The sequence below is a fragment of the Cannabis sativa genome, chromosome 2 (assembly GCF_029168945.1).
Source record: "Cannabis sativa cultivar Pink pepper isolate KNU-18-1 chromosome 2, ASM2916894v1, whole genome shotgun sequence".
Classification (NCBI taxonomy): Eukaryota; Viridiplantae; Streptophyta; class Magnoliopsida; order Rosales; family Cannabaceae; genus Cannabis; species Cannabis sativa.
Window position 1 is genome coordinate 50,380,757 of NC_083602.1, and position 21,827 is coordinate 50,402,583.

Genomic DNA, 21,827 nt, shown 5'->3' on the forward strand with positions numbered 1-21,827 from the left:
AAAATAGACAAAATCAACCATATTAATTCATTATTAATGTCCCCATTTCTAAAATATTACAAATTCCTTTATTGTACTTATTCTAAAAAAGTAATTTTTATACATATTTATTTATGGTAAACCTTATTATAATCAAATCAATCTATATTGAATTGAAATTACTTAAAATAATCCAATTTAGCTATTATGACATAATTATTCCTATTTTAATTTCCAAAAAGTTGTCAAACTTCCAAAAATTGTATCCTTTTAAGTTACCATAAAATATTTATAATGATACATTCCTATACCACATAGATTACAAACCAAATTCCATAAAATTTTACTTCCCAAATATATCTGAACACAATAAATTCGCAATTGACAAGATACCTCATTTTATTACAATATCTTCGTATTTATTATTCTTTAAATTACTTGATTAATTTTGAATAAAAATATTAGAATCTGAATATTAAATTCCACCCCTTTCCCTTTTTGCTAATAATTCCTAAAAATATGAACTAACCATAGCTAAAAGCTATTATCGTTTAAACTTAATCATCCTTAAACCTTATTTCACTTGAAAATATTTTTAAAATATCATTTTAAAATTTTCTTTACATCATACCTTAACTTAAATAACCCTTATATTCCAACTAGTAAAATTTGTCTAGTGCATAACTTGTTTATTTTGTAATTTTATTGTGCCAACATTTTATTATATTTTCAATACAAGAAGTCGTGAAAATTTTAAACAAACTACCCTAAATAATTAGGGGCCAGCCATGTAGTAGGCGCTATAGCCTTGTAAGGCGCCAAAGCCATAAAAATGGCGCAAAAATAGAACAAACCAATAACAAAAATATTACAATATATCCCATTATAACAATTCAACTCTACAGAAACAAGAAATTTTCGGACAACAAATTCTTTGAAGAAAACTTCATAGTTTCATCCGTACTCTTTCCTCTTACAACTATCAAAACAAGATTATACAAGAAAAATAATAAAAATAAGAACAAAATATATAAAATTTAAAATGCAAAAGAAAAAATTGATGGTACATCTTATAAGAAAACAACACCATATAAAACTTTAAAGATTTTCTTCATATATTTTGACATTGATTAGAACAGAACAAACCTACACCATTTCATTGAAGAAAAAATGACAAAAAGACTAAAGAGAACTTAACTCTAATCTTATTAAAGAGAACAAGATAAAAGAATGCCAGAATGAACCTTACCTCCGATGCTAGTGAAAGGAGTAATTTGATTGAGAGTCTTAGGAAAACTAAAGCCAACTATATCAACCACGACTGATTCAAGTATACTTGATATTATACTTAACAAAACATTCCAACACCCACTTGGCTGATCCAATCAACGGAGAACTCTTTGCTTTTTATTAATCAATTTAATAATTTACGGTTCTTTTAGAGTTCATGAAATAATAATAATAATAATAATAATAATAATAATAATAATAGAAAAAAGTAAGAATAAGAGGTAGGATTACCGTGAACTTGGGTGAATTCTTGTTCTCCTTTGATGCTTCGTTCAATTTTTCGAAGCTCCAAGGCCCTTGGGCATGATAGTATATTAAGTAAGAGTAACTTATTTGATTGGTCAACTGCGTTGTCTCTTGCTTTGTTTATTGGTATAGTAGTGGGCATAGTTATCTACCACCACGCTCCAATGATTATAGGAAAGGTTTGGTTGTTTAATGAGCAGACTAGAAATTCAAATTCTAGAGCTTCACCTTCCAAGAGAAAGAAATCTAGGAAATCGGAAAAGGGCAAGAAAGAATTTCAAATGGGTAAGATTTGAATAAGCAGAGAGAGATTTTTGTGACAAACAGAGAAAAAAAGAGGAGGTTTTATTTTGTTTAGTGATAATTAGTAAACATCCCGCGCTTAGCGGTGAATATATAAAATATTTTAAATTATATATTAAAAATAAATTATATAAATCAATTAATGATAATTACTTAATAAAATTGTATTAAAATTTTAACTTTACTATTAAAAAATTTATTACATAAATACTTAAAATATTAAATTTGTTGCTAATAAATACAAAAATTCGAAAAATAATAAATAAATTCTCATTTATGGTTTAGTTTTTATTCTGAAGTGTTTGTTAAGTTTTGAGTTCGAATTTTATTGTGTGTGTTTTTAATGTTTGAGTTTTAGTGTTTTATTGGAGTTCTAATGTTTAAGTTTGTATTTATGAGATCTGTTTTTATTTATTTATTTATTTTTATAGATTTTGAGAGCTTAAAATTTAATGTTGTTTTTATTGATTATTAGGACTGGAAGTTTAATTTTTCATACGGGAATTCAAGTTTGTCTTTTCGTTTCATTGATTGAAAAATATTAGTAGAAAGTTTATGGAATGAAAATTTTAAATATATGAAAATAACATTTGAATCAAGAATCAAAGTTTATTGTTGATCTCCGTATACAAAAAAATATTTATTGTTAATCTGTAAAGATAATATGGCTGGAAGAAGTTGGAAAAATTAATTTTTATTTCATTTAATATGTATATAATATTTTTTTTTTGAATATTATGAAGTTATTTTAGTTATTTTTTGTTTTTTTCAAATTATTTTTTTTTAAAAAAAAATTATTAGTTTGGCCAATACTATATTAACATGTGGCACTTTATTGATCAACTAACAGAACAGCAAATTGAGTGTTAAGTTTAGAAATTTGAGGATATAAATAGGAACTGTTGACATCAAATTTATATGATTGGAATATAAAAATAATACATTATAAAAAAAAAAAAATTATTCATAATCTCATACCTGTTTCTTCTTCTACTTAATCTCACACCTGTAAAAAAAACATCACACATATATATAGCTATAAATACATATCTATATAAATAATCGAATAATTAATTAATTTATAATTATATTTATTATTATGTGTTTTTTAAAAAATAATTAATTTAAGATAGATATTTTTATAGAAGATTTATTAAAATAATAGTAAAATATTAATTTGTAAATTTATACTTTAATAAAGTATTAAAAAAATTGAGAAAATTAAGGAAAAAAAAAAGAAAAATAATTTCAGAGAGATTAACTGTAACACCCTAACTAACTTAGGCGTATTACGTGATTTTTAAACGTACTGTGCAGCTCGTTGCTAATCAACGAGGTTTATGGAAAAACGTGATTAATTAAAATTTTGCTTTTTAATTAAACTTATAAAATAATATTACAAAAGACTCGGGATCCCGATTATAAAATCATTTACAAAAGGATTTAACTGTTTAACTGTTACATAAAATAAAAGTCGTCTAACGACTAGTTACAAAAATCAGCCTCGCTGTCCCGATGATCGTACGCTTTAGGCCTAACCCCCCCGACATGTACAATCTTCACAAGCTCGCTCACGGTCCATCAGCTTTAGCCTTGCCTTTACCTACACATAAACGTAGATCTGTGAGTCGACAGACTCAGTAAGAAAAGCATACTAATACTCATACATAATTCTAACTGCCGTGTCCAACACGATACTGAGTCCCGCTACTGCCATGTCCAACATGGTACTGAGTTCTGAACGTTCATAGGGACGGTACTATTGACACGTAACAACCTGATCGATCGAACCGGTCATACTCCGGCTGCTGGTCATACTCCAGCCTGTACCGACGTGTTACTATATCCTCCTGATCGGTCGAACCGGTCATACTCCGGCTGCTGGTCATACTCCAGCCTGTACCGACGGGATACGTCAATAGCACGGAACCACCAACCAAGTGTCAGCCTGATCGGTCAAACCGGTCAAACCCCGGCTGCTGGTCATACTCCAGCCTGTACCGACGTGACAGGGTTGGATGGTTCGAAGCCAACATACAACTAATGTAATCTAATAGGCTTCCTACATGCACGCTAAACATGTAATCTACATATGCATACTGTTATACTAATCTTACCTGGATTCCGAATTCAGGTGTGCCGGTCAACCTGACTGGAACTTTAGCTGAGCGGTGTTAGGCTATTTTTAGCCTATGTTTTGGATCTAATTTATGTGCATTTTTAGCTGTGTTGGGACGGAATTACGCTTGTTTTCTATGTTTTCAGGTTCTTTGGAGTAAAAGAGGTCTCGGGTGCAGAAATTCATTAAAAGACGTGCTGAGCCGAAGAAAAACTTAATTTTTGAGTTTTTGCATATCTGGCCGCGGCGATGAAGAGGCTCGCCGCGGCGAGTTACGAGATACAGAGAGAGCCTAAATTTGGCAAATTCTCGCCGCGGCGAGAGGAAGCTTGGCCGCGGCGAGATCCCGTACGGACCAGGGGCATTTTCGTCCATCGAACCCTAAATTTCAATTATAAATAGAAAACTGCGATTGGAAGTCAGGGAGAGCGATTTGGAACCCTAAAACACAGCTGAGAGCGGCAGGAAGAGCATAGAGATTCAAGTGAAGATCCAGAATTCATCCTCCAACAGTTCTTTTCTTTATTCCTCTTTAATTTATTTATGTTGAATATTGCTATAGGAATGGTTATGGATTTATTTCTGAACTAAATTTCCCATTTAGGGAGGATGATGATTGTTGTTTAATGTTTTGCCTAGTTAATGTTTAATTACCATTCCTCAATTCTTGTGTGTGAAATTATCTTAATTTGTGTTTAATTTCATGTTTAAGATTGATCACCTTGTGCATGTTCTATGATCTCAATTCAAAATCTGAAAAGTGAGAATTGAGAATGCTAAAATTAAGATAATCGATGTTCTATGTGAAACGAAAGTATTTACATGACTTATGTGACGAGTAGATTATTACTTAATGCTGATTTCATGTTAGTTTAATTAAGGAATTAATTAGATAACATGTGATTTAGAATCTAGAAGATCTGAAAGGAGCTAGGTTATTTCATAATCTGTCATTCACTCCAAGAATAGGATAGTAATTAATCATTAACAATTTGGGTAAACAACAACAGGATTCTCCTCCCTATTGCCTCATCTTGCTCAACTTTAAATTGTGTTATTAAGTTTTCTGAATTTCTTTCATATTTTACTGTTTTTACATCATACTTGCTTTCGATTTACCGAATAGAATCATAAGTATAATTTAGTGGTACTTAATCCAATTCCCTGTGGGATCGACCTCACCTGTGTGAGATTTACTACTTGATTGCGTATACTTGCGTAGCGTTTAAAAATATAGCAACAAGTTTTTGGCGCCGTTGCCGGGGAATTGTTAAAGATTAATATTACATAAAATTATACTAACTTCTACTTTGGTGTATTTTCTCTTGCTGATTTTTCTAACCTTTTTCTTGCAATATTTTCTTGATTTATTTCAGGAATCCTAAGTGCATGCGCCGTCAAGGACAATCAGTCATATTACCAGTTGATCCTGAAATTGAGAAAACTTGCAGGAAGAATCGAAAGAACAAAAGGCAAGAAAGAGTTTCAGCAACTGCTGAAACATCAGAAATCATGGCTGCCAATGTGAACAATAATGTTGGGAACAATGGGCGTAATAATGGTAATAATGGAGGCGCTGTGGAAGATCAAGCTAATGGCCGTAGCTTGAGAGATTACATTCTCCCTACTCTGACGGGAGTGCAGTCATGTATTAGGCCACCGGCAGTGGATGCAAACAACTTCGAGATCAAACCTGCCATCCTTCAAATGGTGCAGTCTTCAGTTCAGTTTGGTGGTCTCCCTTCTGAAGATCCTAATTTGCATCTCTCTAACTTCATGGAACTTTGTGAAACTTTTAAAGTTAATGGAGTTAGCGACGATGCCATTAGATTGAGGTTGTTTCCATTCTCGCTCAGAGAACGAGCCAAGAGTTGGTTGAATTCTTTGCCACCGAATTCTATTGCTACATGGAATGATCTGGCAACAAAATTCTTGTCAAAGTTCTTTCCTCCAGCTAAGTCTGCAAAGCTAAGAGGAGAAATCAATAATTTCTGCCAACAAGATAATGAATCTCTCCATGAGGCTTGGGAGAGGTTTAAAGATCTGATCAGGAGGTGTCCCCATCATGGTATAGAGAAGTGGATGCTGGTTCACAACTTCTACAACGGGCTGGTTGGTAATACTAGAACTCTAATAGATGCAGCAGCGGGCGGAGCTTTTATGAGAAAGAGTGCTAATGAGGCTTACGATCTATTGGAGGAGATGGCTCTAAATAATCAGCAGTGGCCAACTGAAAGGAGTCAAACTAAGAAAGTAGCTGGTGTGCTAGAGGTTAATGCCATCACAAAGTTGACAGCTCAAGTTGAGGCCTTGACAAAGCTGATTGCAGGGCAAGCTAAACAAGCCCAAGTTATTTGTGAGATATGTGGAGGCAACCATCACTTTTCAGAGTGTCAGGCAGATGTGGATAATTTGCCAATGGATCAAGCAAAAGCCATTGGGAACTACTCCCAAAATAATAATTATGGGCACAACCAACAGGGGTTCTACCAGCAGAGAAATCAGCCCCAACAAAACCAACAACAAAGTCCTAGTGGCTCCAATATCCAAGCTGATTTATTGCTCCAATTCATGATGGAAACTAGAGCCTCTATTAAAACTCTAGAAACTCAAATGGAACAATTGGCTACTCAAGTGGCAAACCAAGCTCAAGGAAATTCACCTAGCACTAGTGAGGCAAAAGGAAAAGAGCAATGTAAAGCAATTTCCTTGAGGAATGGAAAGAATTATGATGGGCCTGATGTGGTACAACCATTCAATGAAGAAGTTAAAAATCAATCAGCACCAACTCCAACATCAATAGAAAAGAAAACTACTGATAGCCCTGCACCACCACAACAGTCTCCACCAATCAGTATTGATCATCATGTGAAGATACCTTATCCTCAGAGACTCCGAAAGACCAATCTAGACAAGCAGTTTACAAAATTTCTAGAGGTTTTCAAAAGACTACACATCAACATTCCTTTTGCTGAAGCCTTGGAACAAATGCCCCGTTATGTGAAGTTCATGAAGGAGATATTGTCTAAGAAGAGAAAAATGGAGGACTATGAAACAGTGGCATTAACTGAGGAGTGTAGCGCCATTTTGCAAAAGAAACTACCGCCCAAGCTTAAAGATCCGGGTAGTTTCAATATTCCATGCTCTATAGGGGGTTCAGTGGAAACTAAAGCTCTATGTGATCTGGGAGCAAGCATTAATCTAATGCCGTTGTCTGTCTTCAAAAGGCTAGGATTGGGAAAAGCAAAGCCCACAACAGTGACTCTACAACTAGCGGATCGTTCTCTAACTCATCCTCGTGGCATAATTGAAGATGTACTGGTGAAGGTTGGTAAGTTTATCTTCCCTGCTGATTTCTTAATTCTTGATATGGAGGAAGATTCAACTATTCCCATTATTTTGGGAAGACCATTCTTGGCCACGGGTCGAGCATTAATAGATGTTCAAAAGGGGGAGTTAAAGTTGCGAGTCCAAGATGAAGAGGTCAATTTTAATGTTTTTGCCCCAACTGACATTCCTACCTGTTGCAAGATTGAGGTGGTGAAGGGTTCTTTTGTTAAAACTGATAAGAAGAAAGCAAAGCCTAAAGAGCGACTTCGAACGATTCAGCGTCGTTGGAAAAGATTGATGTGTGGTAGTTCTGAAGGTGAGCTTACTCTTGTGCAAAACTCTGAAATCAACACTATTGGTGGTAAATTTTCTTCATTTAGTGCGAGGGCTCTTTTGAATGCAAAAGGTGGACTTGATCCCTTCTGATGGGGCTCAGGTAAGTTTCTCTCACCCTGGTTTATTTTCATACATTGGGGACAATGTGCATTTTAGTTTGGGGGGGGAGACTTAAATTTTTTTAGTTTCAGTTTATTTGTTTTATTTGAGTTTGTTTTAGTTTTTCTTTTAGTCTTGTGTGATAGCTAAATTGAAAGATTGATTGAATTGTTGTTATTCACTTGTGCAATGGATTAAAACATAACTGTGTGCTTGACTTGCAACTGTTTGAATTAAATTGGATGTGTGTTAGGAAGTGATTCATGTAGGTTTAAAACATTTGCTATTCTCACATATCACCTCTGTTCTATTTGGTTTGTGGAATGATTGATTGAACATGGAATAGAATTTGTTTGACATACTCTCTTGAAGCGAAATCCTTGATGATTTTTGTTTGGAAAGTGATTTAGGCAAGTTTTCTTTGGAACGATTGAGCCTTTCAAGCCTGCCTATGAATTTATAGTATACCCAAAGTTGAGCCTTAGCCTGTTTGAAAAAAAATTTTCACCACTTAACTGAGCTAAATTCGTTATCTTCAACTCTTTTCACCCTGAACATATCTTATTATGCCATGAGCCTTGAAGCAAGTTTGGGGGGAATAAGTGCTGTAAGTGAAAAAAATATAAAGTGTAGGAATGAGAGATTGAAAAAAAAGAAAAAAAAAGAATAATATTGTGTGTTGTGCCTATAAAAAAAAAATGTGTCTTCTTGAAAAAAATTAAGAAAATTATGAGGTACACACATAAGAAAAATTGCAATCTCTTATTTCTGTTTTTGGGATATATGGAAAGAAAGCAAAAGAATTGTCTAGGTTTGTTTGGTATAATTGTGCTTATGGTATAGTATAGCCTAAATGACTTCTCACCTACCCATGTACCTAAGCCATGTGATGCTAACCGAAAAAGACCTATTGATTCCAAATAGAAATTTGTCAACATTAGTGGAGAGAGGTATGTCATTCAAACTTATTGATCATCTGTTAGTGGGATGTTGGAAAGTTAGAACAGTTGTGATAATGATGGAAATTGCGATGCTTTATGTTTGTATGAATTACTTACTTGTAAACTGCACATTCAACTTAGTCTTAGAGTTGGCAAGTTGAAATTCTGGTTATTGATGGATTGAAGTTGTGCAGGTGGTGGTAACAATTAAATTGTTGGAAAGTTCAGCTATCATTGTCAGTTTTCTTAGTTTAGTCTTAGTTTACTCGGGGACGAGTAAAGAGTCAGTTTGGGGGAGTTTGTTAGGCTATTTTTAGCCTATGTTTTGGATCCAATTTATGTGCATTTTTAGCTGTGTTGGGACGGAATTACGCTTGTTTTCTATGTTTTCAGGTTCTTTGGAGTAAAAGAGGTCTCGGGTGCAGAAATTCATTAAAAGACGTGCTGAGCCGAAGAAAAACTTAATTTTTGAGTTTTTGCATATCTGGCCGCGGCGATGAAGAGGCTCGCCGCGGCGAGTTACGAGATACAGAGAGAGCCTAAATTTGGCAAATTCTCGCCGCGGCGAGAGGAAGCTTGGCCGCGGCGAGATCCCGTACGGACCAGGGGCATTTTCGTCCATCGAACCCTAAATTTCAATTATAAATAGAAAACTGCGATTGGAAGTCAGGGAGAGCGATTTGGAACCCTAAAACACAGCTGAGAGCGGCAGGAAGAGCATAGAGATTCAAGTGAAGATCCAGAATTCATCCTCCAACAGTTCTTTTCTTTATTCCTCTTTAATTTATTTATGTTGAATATTGCTATAGGAATGGTTATGGATTTATTTCTGAACTAAATTTCCCATTTAGGGAGGATGATGATTGTTGTTTAATGTTTTGCCTAGTTAATGTTTAATTACCATTCCTCAATTCTTGTGTGTGAAATTATCTTAATTTGTGTTTAATTTCATGTTTAAGATTGATCACCTTGTGCATGTTCTATGATCTCAATTCAAAATCTGAAAAGTGAGAATTGAGAATGCTAAAATTAAGATAATCGATGTTCTATGTGAAACGAAAGTATTTACATGACTTATGTGACGAGTAGATTATTACTTAATGCTGATTTCATGTTAGTTTAATTAAGGAATTAATTAGATAACATGTGATTTAGAATCTAGAAGATCTGAAAGGAGCTAGGTTATTTCATAATCTGTCATTCACTCCAAGAATAGGATAGTAATTAATCATTAACAATTTGGGTAAACAACAACAGGATTCTCCTCCCTATTGCCTCATCTTGCTCAACTTTAAATTGTGTTATTAAGTTTTCTGAATTTCTTTCATATTTTACTGTTTTTACATCATACTTGCTTTCGATTTACCGAATAGAATCATAAGTATAATTTAGTGGTACTTAATCCAATTCCCTGTGGGATCGACCTCACCTGTGTGAGATTTACTACTTGATTGCGTATACTTGCGTAGCGTTTAAAAATATAGCAACAAGCGGCGGATTACTGGCTCTTAAACCATAAAAATCACAACGCTATAAGTGATACACTAAATCACTTCCCGGGGACTTAAACTAGGAACTAAAAGTTTCCCTATCGATAAAAAGCATGGCAATACCCCTTAAAACATAAAAATGAGGAAAAACACGGGTTCTGAAAATTCCCCAACCGGAATTCCGGTTCTGGGAAATTCAGGACCCCCATCCGGAATTCCGGATGCACAACCGGAATTCCGGTTCCTCGCAGGCAGCAACATCAAATTTTCATAACTCGACCAATTCAACCCCAAATTGATTCAAACTTTCCAGACCTGTTCTAAACCTTCCCTAGAACATTTCTAAGGCCTCAAAACAATCCAGAATACTCAGAAACAAAAATCACCATGTGAGCTCCAAGCTTTGAGTTAAAACTCAAACTTGGCTAAAGCTCACTCACAAGCCTCAAAGCTAGCTTAGAATCACATAATCAAGCATAGAAACACTGCAGAAAACAAAACCTAATTCATGCAATAACTACAGCCACCAATTTCTCAATTTTTTACTTGAAAACCTTAGCTTCTTAACAAGAAAATTAACCAACTCAAGCAAGAACAACTAGCATGCATTTCAACCTAACTAAACATAATTAATTCAACATTTTAAACATAAAAACAACAACAATCACAAGCAGCAGCAACAACATCAAAAAGCATGCATTTCACTCCATAATTCATCATTTTTTTCAAGAAAACAAAGAAAGACAAATAAGAAATACATACCACAATCAAGAGTTCCCAAAGATGTGATGAATCAAGCTTGAAAAACCCAGCCTTTGAATCCCAAATACCCAGCCGAAATGGAGAGGAAAAGAGAGCTTTTCCTTTAAAATTTCTAACTTTCTAACTTTGTGTTTTTTGTGAAAAATGAATAAATGAAAACAAATCACATATATTATTTCATTTCAGCCATAAATAATCCATTAAATTAAACATTTATTCCATTTAATAACTCACATAAGACAAAACACTAATGGGGCAAAAAGACCATTTTGCCCCTCCACCATAAAACCACATAAATCATACTAAAGGGGTATTTTTGGGAAATTCTAAATTCCCGGCCATTCCCGACATTCCCAATGTCTAAAACCCGTCCCCAAACTACTAACATACTAAGTTGTGATTTCTACTGAGCCAAACGCCGAGTTCCAAAATACCGGGCACCGGAAATGCAAAATATGAAAACTACTGAATAACATAACCATGCATTTCTGAATTCCATAAATAACAGTAATAAATTATTTAAATAGCTATAAATAATTTCATAATTAATCATAAACAACTGATAATTTCCAAATTAACTAAGCGGGCTTTACAACTATCCCCCCCTTAAAAGGATTTCGTCCCCGAAATCTAACCTGAATAACTCTGGATATTGAGCTCTCATATCTGTCTCTAGCTCCCAGGTGGCTTCCTCCACCTTGCTGTTTCTCCAGAGAACCTTGACCAATGCTATGGTCTTATTCCGAAGGACTTTATCCTTTCTATCCAGGATCTGCACTGGCTGTTCCTCATAAGTCATGTCTGGCTGTAGCTGAAGGCTCTCATAACTGAGTATATGAGAGGGGTCTGAAACGTATTTTCTCAACATCGAGACATGGAATACGTTGTGAACTGCTGATAAGGCTGGAGGCAATGCTAACCGATATGCCACTTGACCTATCTTCTCGAGAATCTCGAAAGGTCCTGTAAATCTAGGGCATAACTTGCCTCTTTTCCCGAAACGTTTAATCCCCTTCATCAGAAATACCCGTAAAAACACATGTTCCCCTACTTGGAACTCAACATCTCTGCGTTTCGGATCTGCGTAACTCTTCTGTCTGCTCTGTGAGGCAAGCATTCTAGCTTTTATTTTTCTCTATCGCCTCATTGGTCCGCTGAACTGACTCTGGACCTAGGTATTTCCTCTCCCCTGTCTCATCCCAGTGGATAGGGGATCTACATTTCCTACCGTACAACAGTTCATAGGGAGCCATCCCTATCGTACTCTGATAACTGTTGTTGTAAGAAAATTCTATCAATGGTAGATACTTATTCCATGAGCCTTCAAAGTCCATAACACAGGCTCTCAACATATCCTCCAATATCTGAATTGTCCTTTCGGACTGACCATCTGTCTGAGGATGGAATGCTGTACTGAATTTCAGCTTCGTACCCATTGCCCGTTGCAAACTTTGCCAAAATTTGGAGGTAAACTTCGGATCCCTGTCCGAAACTATAGACTTCGGTACCCCATGAAGTCTTACTATCTCTCTGACATACAGTTCTGCCAACTGATCCACTGAAAATGTTGTTCTAACCGGCAGAAAATTAGCAGATTTCGTAAATCGATCCACCACTACCCAGATGGAATCAAATAAACCCGTGGTCCTAGGTAACCCGACCACAAAATCCATCGTGATATCCTCCCATTTCCATTCTGGTAGGGTTAGAGGCTGTAACAACCCTGCTGGTCTCTGATGTTCAGCCTTAGTCTGCTGACAAGTGAGGCATCTCGATACGAATTCTACCAAATTCTTCTTCATACCGCTCCACCAGAAGTACGGTTTCAAATCTTGGTACATCTTAGTGGTGCCGGGATGCAGAGAATACGGGGTAGAATGAGCCTCCTCAAAGATCTCATTTCTAAGTTCCACACTATTCGGAACACAAACCCTGGCTTTATATAAAAGCATCCCACTGTCTGACACTGAAAAGTCCTTAGCTTGACCAGCCAACACCTCATCTCGGATCTTTACTAACTCCGGATCTGTCATCTGAGCGACTTTTATTCTTTCCAACAGGTCAGATTGCAGCGTTAAGTTGTGAAGCTGACCTATCACAAACTCAATGCTGGATCTAACCATATCCTCTGCTAGCTGAGGTGAGATCTGAACCATACTAGCTACTTGCCCGGGACCCTTTCTGCTCAGGGCATCGGCCACTACATTGGCTTTTCCGGGATGATAGAGGATCTCACAATCGTAATCCTTCACTAATTCCAACCAACGCCTTTGTCTCATGTTCAAATCTTTCTGAGTAAAGAAATACTTGAGACTTTTATGGTCGGTATAGATCTCACACTTCTCTCCATAAAGGTAATGCCGCCAAATCTTCAGTGCAAAAACCACTGCGGCCAATTCTAGATCATGAGTCGGGTATCGCTGTTCATAATCCTTTAACTGACGGGAGGCATAGGCGATGACCCGATCGGCTTGCATCAATACACACCCCAAACCCTGTTTGGATGCGTCGCAATATACTACGAACTTCTCCTTGTCCGAAGGCAAAGCTAGCACTGGAGCAGTAATCAACCTCTGTTTCAGCTCCTGAAAACTAGCTTCACATTTATCTGACCAGATAAACCGCTAATTCTTCTTTGTAAGCTCAGTTAGGGGCATTGAAATTTTAGAGAACCCTTCAACGAACCTACGGTAGTACCCAGCTAAACCCAAGAAGCTTCTGATCTCTGTCACTGTCTTCAGTCTCGGCCAATCCCTGACGGATTCGATCTTCCCGGGATCCACCTTGATCCCGTCTTTACTCACAATGTGCCCTAGGAAGGACACTTGAGATAGCCAGAACTCACATTTCTTGAACTTGGCATAGAGCTTATGTTCTCGAAGCCGTTGCAGTACCATCTGAAGATGTAACTCATGCTCCTCTTCTGATTGAGAGTACACGAGGATGTCGTCGATAAACACAATCACACAGATATCGAGGAAATCCTTGAATACTCTATTCATCAGGTCCATGAATGCTGCAGGAGCATTGGTTAGTCCGAATGACATAACCAAAAATTCATAATGTCCATACCTAGTGCGGAAGGCCGTCTTTGGAATGTCCTCCTCTCGGATTCTCAACTGATGATAACCCGAACGGAGATCAATCTTAGAAAAGACTGTCTTCCCCTGAAGCTGATCGAACAAGTCATCGATCCTAGGTAATGGATATTTATTCTTTACCGTCAGCTTGTTCAACTCCCTGTAGTCGATGCACATCCTCATAGATCCATCCTTCTTCTTGACGAATAAAGCCAGGGCTCCCCAGGGTGACACACTGGGCCGAATGAACCCTATGTCAAGCAACCCTTGGAGCTGAATCTTTAATTCCTTAAGTTCAGCTGGAGCCATTCTATACGGGGCTTTGGAAACCGGTTCCACCCCTGGTGCCAAGTCAATCACAAAGTCAATCTCCCGCTGAGGTGGTAACCCTGGAAGTTCTTCGGGAAAAACATCCAAAAATTCCCGAACCACCCTGATGTCTTCTGGCCGAATGGTATCTGGCCGAGTGGTGTCCACCACCACGGCCAGAAACCCTAAGCAACCGCCGTACAACAATTCTCTCGCTGACATAGTCGAGATCACCGGGATCTGAGATCCCTGAACCGAACCAACAAATACAAACGGTTCTTCACTTTCCGGTTGGAAGATCACCATCTTCCTTTTACAATCAATGCTCGCCGAATATTTAGATAGGAAATCCATTCCTAAAATAATATCGAATTCGACTAAACTCATCTCTATCAGATCAGCACTTAACTCTCTACCGTCTATCCTGATTGGCATAGACCTAATCCACCTATTGGAGATAACCAATTCTCCGCCAGGTAACAGGGTTCCAAACCCTGATTCATATCTATCATAGGGTCTACCCAATTTACTAAAGACTCTGGCCGCCACATAAGAATGTGTAGCCCCAGAATCAAACAGTACTGAATATAGCGAGTTGTTAATAGATAGCTGACCTGTGACAACTGATGGGCTGGCATCTGCATCAGCCTGCGTGATAGCGAATACCCTGGCTGGAGTGGGTATCGCTGGAGCTCTCGGTGCCTCTGATCGGAGCTGGGGACAGTCCCTCTTGAAGTGTCCGGGCATGCCACAGTGAAAGCATCCCTGACCTTTGCAATCACCCCGATGGTGCCTCTTGCAGCTAGGGCACTCGGGATAGGAGAATCGGGTCTCAGTACCACCAGGACGACTCCCTCTGTTCTGGTTCCCTCGGAACCTTTTGTTCTGACTCGAGCCACCGGAAGCAGTGGGTGCTCTCTTCCTCTGATCAATGGCCGAACCACTACTCCCCCTGCTATAGCCTGATGCAGGAGGGGTAGGAGCTCCGCCACTCACCGGAGTACTGGCTGATTCTGACATGCACCCAACTGCGCCCTCAACTCGCAGTGCCTTCTCCACCATCTGAGCATAGGTGGTGCTGTCATCCGTGGTAATCATCAGATCATGCCTGATCTTGGCATTCAACCCGTCCAGATACTTCTCCTTCTTACTGAAGTCGGTTGGCACAATTCCCGAGGCTAACCTCGCCAACCGATCAAACTGAGTCGTATACTCAGTGACGCTCATATTCTCACGCTGGGTCAGGTGAGCGAACTCTTTCCTCTTGGCGCTTTTGACCGCCTCGTTGTAGTATTTCGCATTAAAGAGTTCCTGGAACCTTTCCCAGGTCATGGTGGTGACGTCATGGATCTGAGACACCATGTCCCACCATACCAGAGCGTCCTCCTGGAACTGAAATGTGGCGCACACCACTCTGTCGTTACCGGTGACACCCATGAAGTTCAAAATCTTGGTGATCACCGTCAGCCACTGCTCGGCTTTCATCACGTCCGGACCTCCCAGGAAAACCGGAGGTGCTTGCTTCCGGAACCGCTCATACAATGGTTCCAATCTATGGGCCGCCACCACAATCTCGGCCTGGGCAGCAGGGGCAGGTGCCACTGGAACTACGGGCACTGGAACTTCAGGAGCACCCTGCTGTCTCAACCTCTGAATCTCGAGGTCTTGTTCTTCTATCCGGGCTTGCATCTCCGCAAACCGTAACTCCCAATTCCGGGCTCCCTGATCGGCTGGGGGAGCCTGGGCAGCCTGTGGTGGGTTCTCATCACCCCGACCACGAGCCCTGCCTCGGGGACCTCTACCTCGGCCCCTAACAGGTGGGGGAAACTGAGCTCCCTGACCTTGATTCGACCCCACTGAGTTGCCCTGACTCCTGGTGGTCCGCCTGGCGTCCATCTGATTAGAACCGCCTGCGAAACCAAGAGTTGGCATATCAGGTCGTATTCAAGGAGAGCTTACTAATGCCGCTTAATTTGGAAATTAAAAACGAAACATGCGCCTATTCTACTATCAGGCTACTAACATGCTTCCTAACAGGCTTTTCTTTTTCATAACTGAATAAAATAAACTACTAAAGCAATAAAGGCTTACTGAACAGTGAAACGAGCTAACTGCTGATGATGATTGTACATGTCCTGACGATCTTCGGAAGACAACCTGGCGGCTCTGATACCAAATTGTAACACCCTAACTAACTTAGGCGTATTACGTGATTTTTAAACGTATTGTGCAGCTCGTTGCTAATCAACGAGGTTTATGGAAAAACGTGATTAATTAAAATTTTGCTTTTTAATTAAACTTATAAAACAATATTACAAAAGACTCGGGATCCCGATTATAAAATCATTTACAAAAAGATTTAACTGTTTAACTGTTACATAAAATAAAAGTCGTCTAACGACCAGTTACAAAAATCAGCCTCGCTGTCCCGATGATCGTACGCTTTAGGCCTAACCGCCCCGACATGTACAATCTTCACAAGCTCGCTCACGGTCCATCAGCTTTAGCCTTGCCTTTACCTACACATAAACGTAGATCTGTGAGTCGACAGACTCAGTAAGAAAAGTATAATAATACTCATACATAATTCTAACTGCCGTGTCCAACACGATACTGAGTCCCGCTACTGCCATGTCCAACATGGTACTGAGCCACTACTGCCATGTCCAACATGGTACTGAGTTCTAAACGTTCATAGGGACGGTACTATTGACACGTAACAACCTGATCGGTCGAACCGGTCATACTCCGGCTGCTGGTCATACTCCAGCCTGTACCGACGTGTTACTATATCCTCTGATCGGTCGAGCAGGTCATACTCCATTCTTGGTCATACTCCGGCTGTCTGCAGACGGGATACGTCAATAGCACGGAACCACCAACCAAGTGTCGGCTGATCGGTCAAAGCCGGTCAAACCCCGCTGCTGGTCATACTCCGGCACTCGTACCGACGTGACAGGGTTGGATGGTTCGAAGCCAACATACAACTAATGTAATCTAATAGGCTTCCTACATGCACGCTAAACATGTAATCTACATATGCACACTGTTATACTAATCTTACCTGGATTCCGAATTCAGGTGTGCCGGTCAACCTGACTGGAACTTTAGCTGAGCGGCGGATTACTGGCTCCTAAACCATAAAAATCACAACGCTATAAGTGATACACTAAATCACTTCCCGGGGACTTAAACTAGGAACTAAAAGTTTCCCTATCGATAAAAAGCATGGCAATACCCCTTAAAACATAAAAACGAGGAAAAACACGGGTTCTGAAAATTCCCCAACCGGAATTCCGGTTCTGGGAAATTCAGGACCCCCATCCGGAATTCCGGATGCACAACCGGAATTCCGGTTCCTCGCAACGACAACATCAAATTTTCATAACTCGACCAATTCAACCCCAAATTGATTCAAACTTTCCGGACACTCGTTCTAAACCTTCCCTAGAACATTTCTAAGGCCTCAAAACAACCCAGAATACTCAGAAACAAAAATCACCATGTGAGCTCCAAGCTTTGAGTTAAAACTCAAACTTGGCTAAAGCTCACTCACAAGCCTCAAAGCTAGCTTAGAATCACATAATCAAGCATAGAAACACTGCAGAAAACAAAACCTAATTCATGCAATAACTACAGCCACCAATTTCTCAATTTTTTACTTGAAAACCTTAGCTTCTTAACAAGAAAATTAACCAACTCAAGCAAGAACAACTAGCATGCATTTCAACCTAACTAAACATAATTAATTCAACATTTTAAACATAAAAACAACAACAATCACAAGCAGCAGCAACAACATCAAAAAGCATGCATTTCACTCCATAATTCATCATTTTTTTCAAGAAAACAAAGAAAGACAAATAAGAAATACATACCACAATCAAGAGTTCCCAAAGATGTGATGAATCAAGCTTGAAAAACCCAGCCTTTGAATCCCAAATACCCAGCCGAAATGGAGAGGAAAAGAGAGCTTTTCCTTTAAAATTTCTAACTTTCTAACTTTGTGTTTTTTGTGAAAAATGAATAAATGAAAACAAATCACATATATTATTTCATTTCAGCCATAAATAATCCATTAAATTAAACATTTATTCCATTTAATAACTCACATAAGACAAAACACTAATGGGGCAAAAAGACCATTTTGCCCCTCCACCATAAAACCACATAAATCATACTAAAGGGGTATTTTTGGGAAATTCTAAATTCCCGGCCATTCCCGACATTCCCAATGTCTAAAACCCGTCCCCAAACTACTAACATACTAAGTTGTGATTTCTACTGAGCCAAACGCCGAGTTCCAAAATACCGGGCACCGGAAATGCAAAATATGAAAACTACTGAATAACATAACCATGCATTTTTGAATTCCATAAATAACAGTAATAAATTATTAAATAGCTATAAATAATTTCATAATTAATCATAAACAACTGATAATTTCCAAATTAACTAAGCGGGCTTTACATTAACCGCCTTATACTTCTCCTAGATATATAGTAAAATATATAGATTTGTATTATTTATTGTTATTCAATTTACTTTGATACTTTATTGTATATTATTATTTAAATTATTTAAATTATTATCCTATATTTTATATTAAATTCTTTTTCTTTATTATTATTTATTTTCTTTTTTTTTTTAATTTAACATCTAAAGCCATATAAACTACTTTCAAAACTCATATTTTTTTTACCATTTTATAGAATCATATTAATTGTATTAATTATTTTTATTATCTTCAATAATTTTGTTTACTATTACTTATGTTGTCTTATAACATTTTATTGTATCTTCAGATTAATAATATATTAATTTGATATATAATATTTTTATTAAATGAATTATAATTATTCATATATTATTATACATTTGTGTGATTAAAAGTAATTATATATGTTGTTATTATTCGGTTTTGTTTTGTTTAAGTTAAATTTTGTTAATTATGAAAAAAAAATTGATGTTGGGATAATGTTAAAGATTTATTGCATATATCCCAAAAATTCTAATGAAGATTCATAAATCTTGTTAGTGAGATAAGTTCACTATTCGTCTATATCAAATCAATTTAGATTTATTAATTTATGGTTATATTTTAATTTATTGGACTCTTATTTTTGCTATAATATTTTTGTAGGGGCTCTTACAATCATTCAAGCAAATTTATAGATGAGAGTTTGAAGTAGCTGCTTATTGTTTGGTCTATATTTACATTTTAAGATTAGTTGTAATTTGGCATTGCGCTTTGCTTTCTCTATATTTACACCGATGTAATCTTTATATAATTTCACAAGTTTATACGTACCAATTTTCTTGAAATATCCTTATTTTATGGCATCTCATGAATTAATTGTGTATACATTCAGAGTGGTTAAGAAACTTGATTTGATGAATTTTTTCCATCATTTTTGTACTCTCCAATTCTTATTTGAATGATAAGTTCATTCTTCAACAAAAAAATGAATGTTAGTTACTAACCATAATTTTTCAATATAAATATTTAAAAAAAAACAATTAACAAAATTTATTATATATTATTATAATGCTAGGGAGTGAAAACTTAATATGACACTAAATTATTATCGCGTGTATGTAGAACTTTTGGATGAAACTGTTTTATTAAAATATTCTTCTTTTTTATTTCTATAAATAATGGATTAATTTGTGATAGGGCGTTAGATAGATTATATGGGATACCTTGGAATATACTCATATATGAAAAGAGATTGTGATTGTATTATGGTTAAGTAATTATAAGTTCAGACTCTCACCAACTTTAGTACACATTATGAGATCAATATTAGATGTATTAAAGTGTGGAAGGCGATGGGAGTTGAATTTTTCTAAATTCAAAAGTCTAAAACTAAATGTATATAGATCTAGTAAAAAATAGTCGTAAGAAAAAGAGAGAAAGAAAATAACTTAAAACTAATAGTTATAAAATAAAACATGTATAAATTGAAATGGATAGTACAAGTATTATTATAATCCTTATAAAATTGAAACATAAGAAAATAAAGCAAAAAAAAGAAGAAAAAATGAGAGAGAGATAGATGTGAGCATACAGATGAGTGAGATTGATTTTTGTTTGATTATATAGATGAGAGAGAGTAATTTTTGTTTGATTATTTAATAAAAAAAATTGTGAAAAGGGATATTTTTTTAAACAAATGATGAATGCGAGACTTACGATTACAATACTTTTTTTTTTTTTTTAAAAAAAATAATTATTATAATAATATTCGGAATTTAAAAATAATGATTTTTTTTTTATTTATATTTTTTTTTTTTGAAACAGATAATGAATGAGACTTACGAATACAAATTACAATACTTGATTTTTTAAAAAATTTAATTATTATAATAATATTTAGATTTTAAAAATAATAAAAATTTATATTTTTATTTAGAAAAAATTAGAAAATAGATAAATGAAAGAATAGAAAGAGTTATTTAGAGTAATTTTAGACCGCCACGTCACCGGCTTATACTTTCTCTTTATATATATACACTAGCAAACAGGCGCTTCGCGTGCATCGGTTAAATTATTATATAAATATTAATTAAATAATAAAATCAGTGTCAAATAATTTTAAATTTATTTTATACATATTTTTTTATAAATAATATATATTTATTAAAAAAATAAATTTATATAGAAACCTCTAAAGAATTTAAAAAGAAAAAAAATTATCATACAATATTTTATATAAATAAAAAATGATGCATTTTTTTTAATATATACATTATAGTGAAAAAAAATTGAAATTGTACAATTCTTACACAAAATATAGATCTAAAATAGAAAGAATGTAACAAATTTATAGAGAAGTCATCATATAATTTCAAAACAACTATCATCATCGTATCTCATTTATAGTCACCACTGTATTTAAAGTTAATGTCATCACCGTATGTCACTTGTAATCATCATTAATATCTTTTCTAATAATTTTACTCTGTACATAAAATAAATTAAACAACGATAAATATTTACTTTTATTATGTGAGGGGAAAGGTGGTGATAAATTTAAGTTTAAGATTTTGATATTTTTGATATGTTAGTTAATTATACTTTTTTTGATAAATTATATTAGTTATATATCTCTCTCTAAAAAAAAAGTTATGTGTAGATTAATTGTTTAAGGTATATATTTATTTATTAGTTATTATACAAATGTATAGTTATAAATATTTTTTTTACTTTTTCTTTGATATATTATTTTTATTGATACAAAGATACTGTACCGTTTTTTATAATACATGTCAATTTTTAATTTATTATTGTATTGTATTTATATGTATAACTAACACTAAAGAAAAAAACTAAAATCTCTCAACATTCAAATTAATTTTTTCATTTATAAATATATATAATTGTATAGTAATAATAAAAAATGAATTGAAATATCTCATACAAATGTATAGTTATAAATATTTTTTCACTTTATTTTTCTTTGATATATTATTTTTATTGATACAAAGATACTGTACCGTTTTTTATAATACTAGGTGATTGTTACGTGCCAGGCCACGT

The 21,827-nt window shown here is 35.8% G+C and overlaps 1 non-coding gene across 1 annotated transcript; it reads right to left on the reverse strand.

Moving 5' to 3' along the window:
• Positions 1-5,902: 5,902 nt before the first annotated feature.
• LOC133035254 (small nucleolar RNA R71) lies at positions 5,903-6,009 on the reverse strand. The gene has a single exon (XR_009686531.1). It is a non-coding gene; the product is annotated as a small nucleolar RNA R71 (small nucleolar RNA).
• Between the last annotated feature and the right edge of the window lie 15,818 nt (positions 6,010-21,827).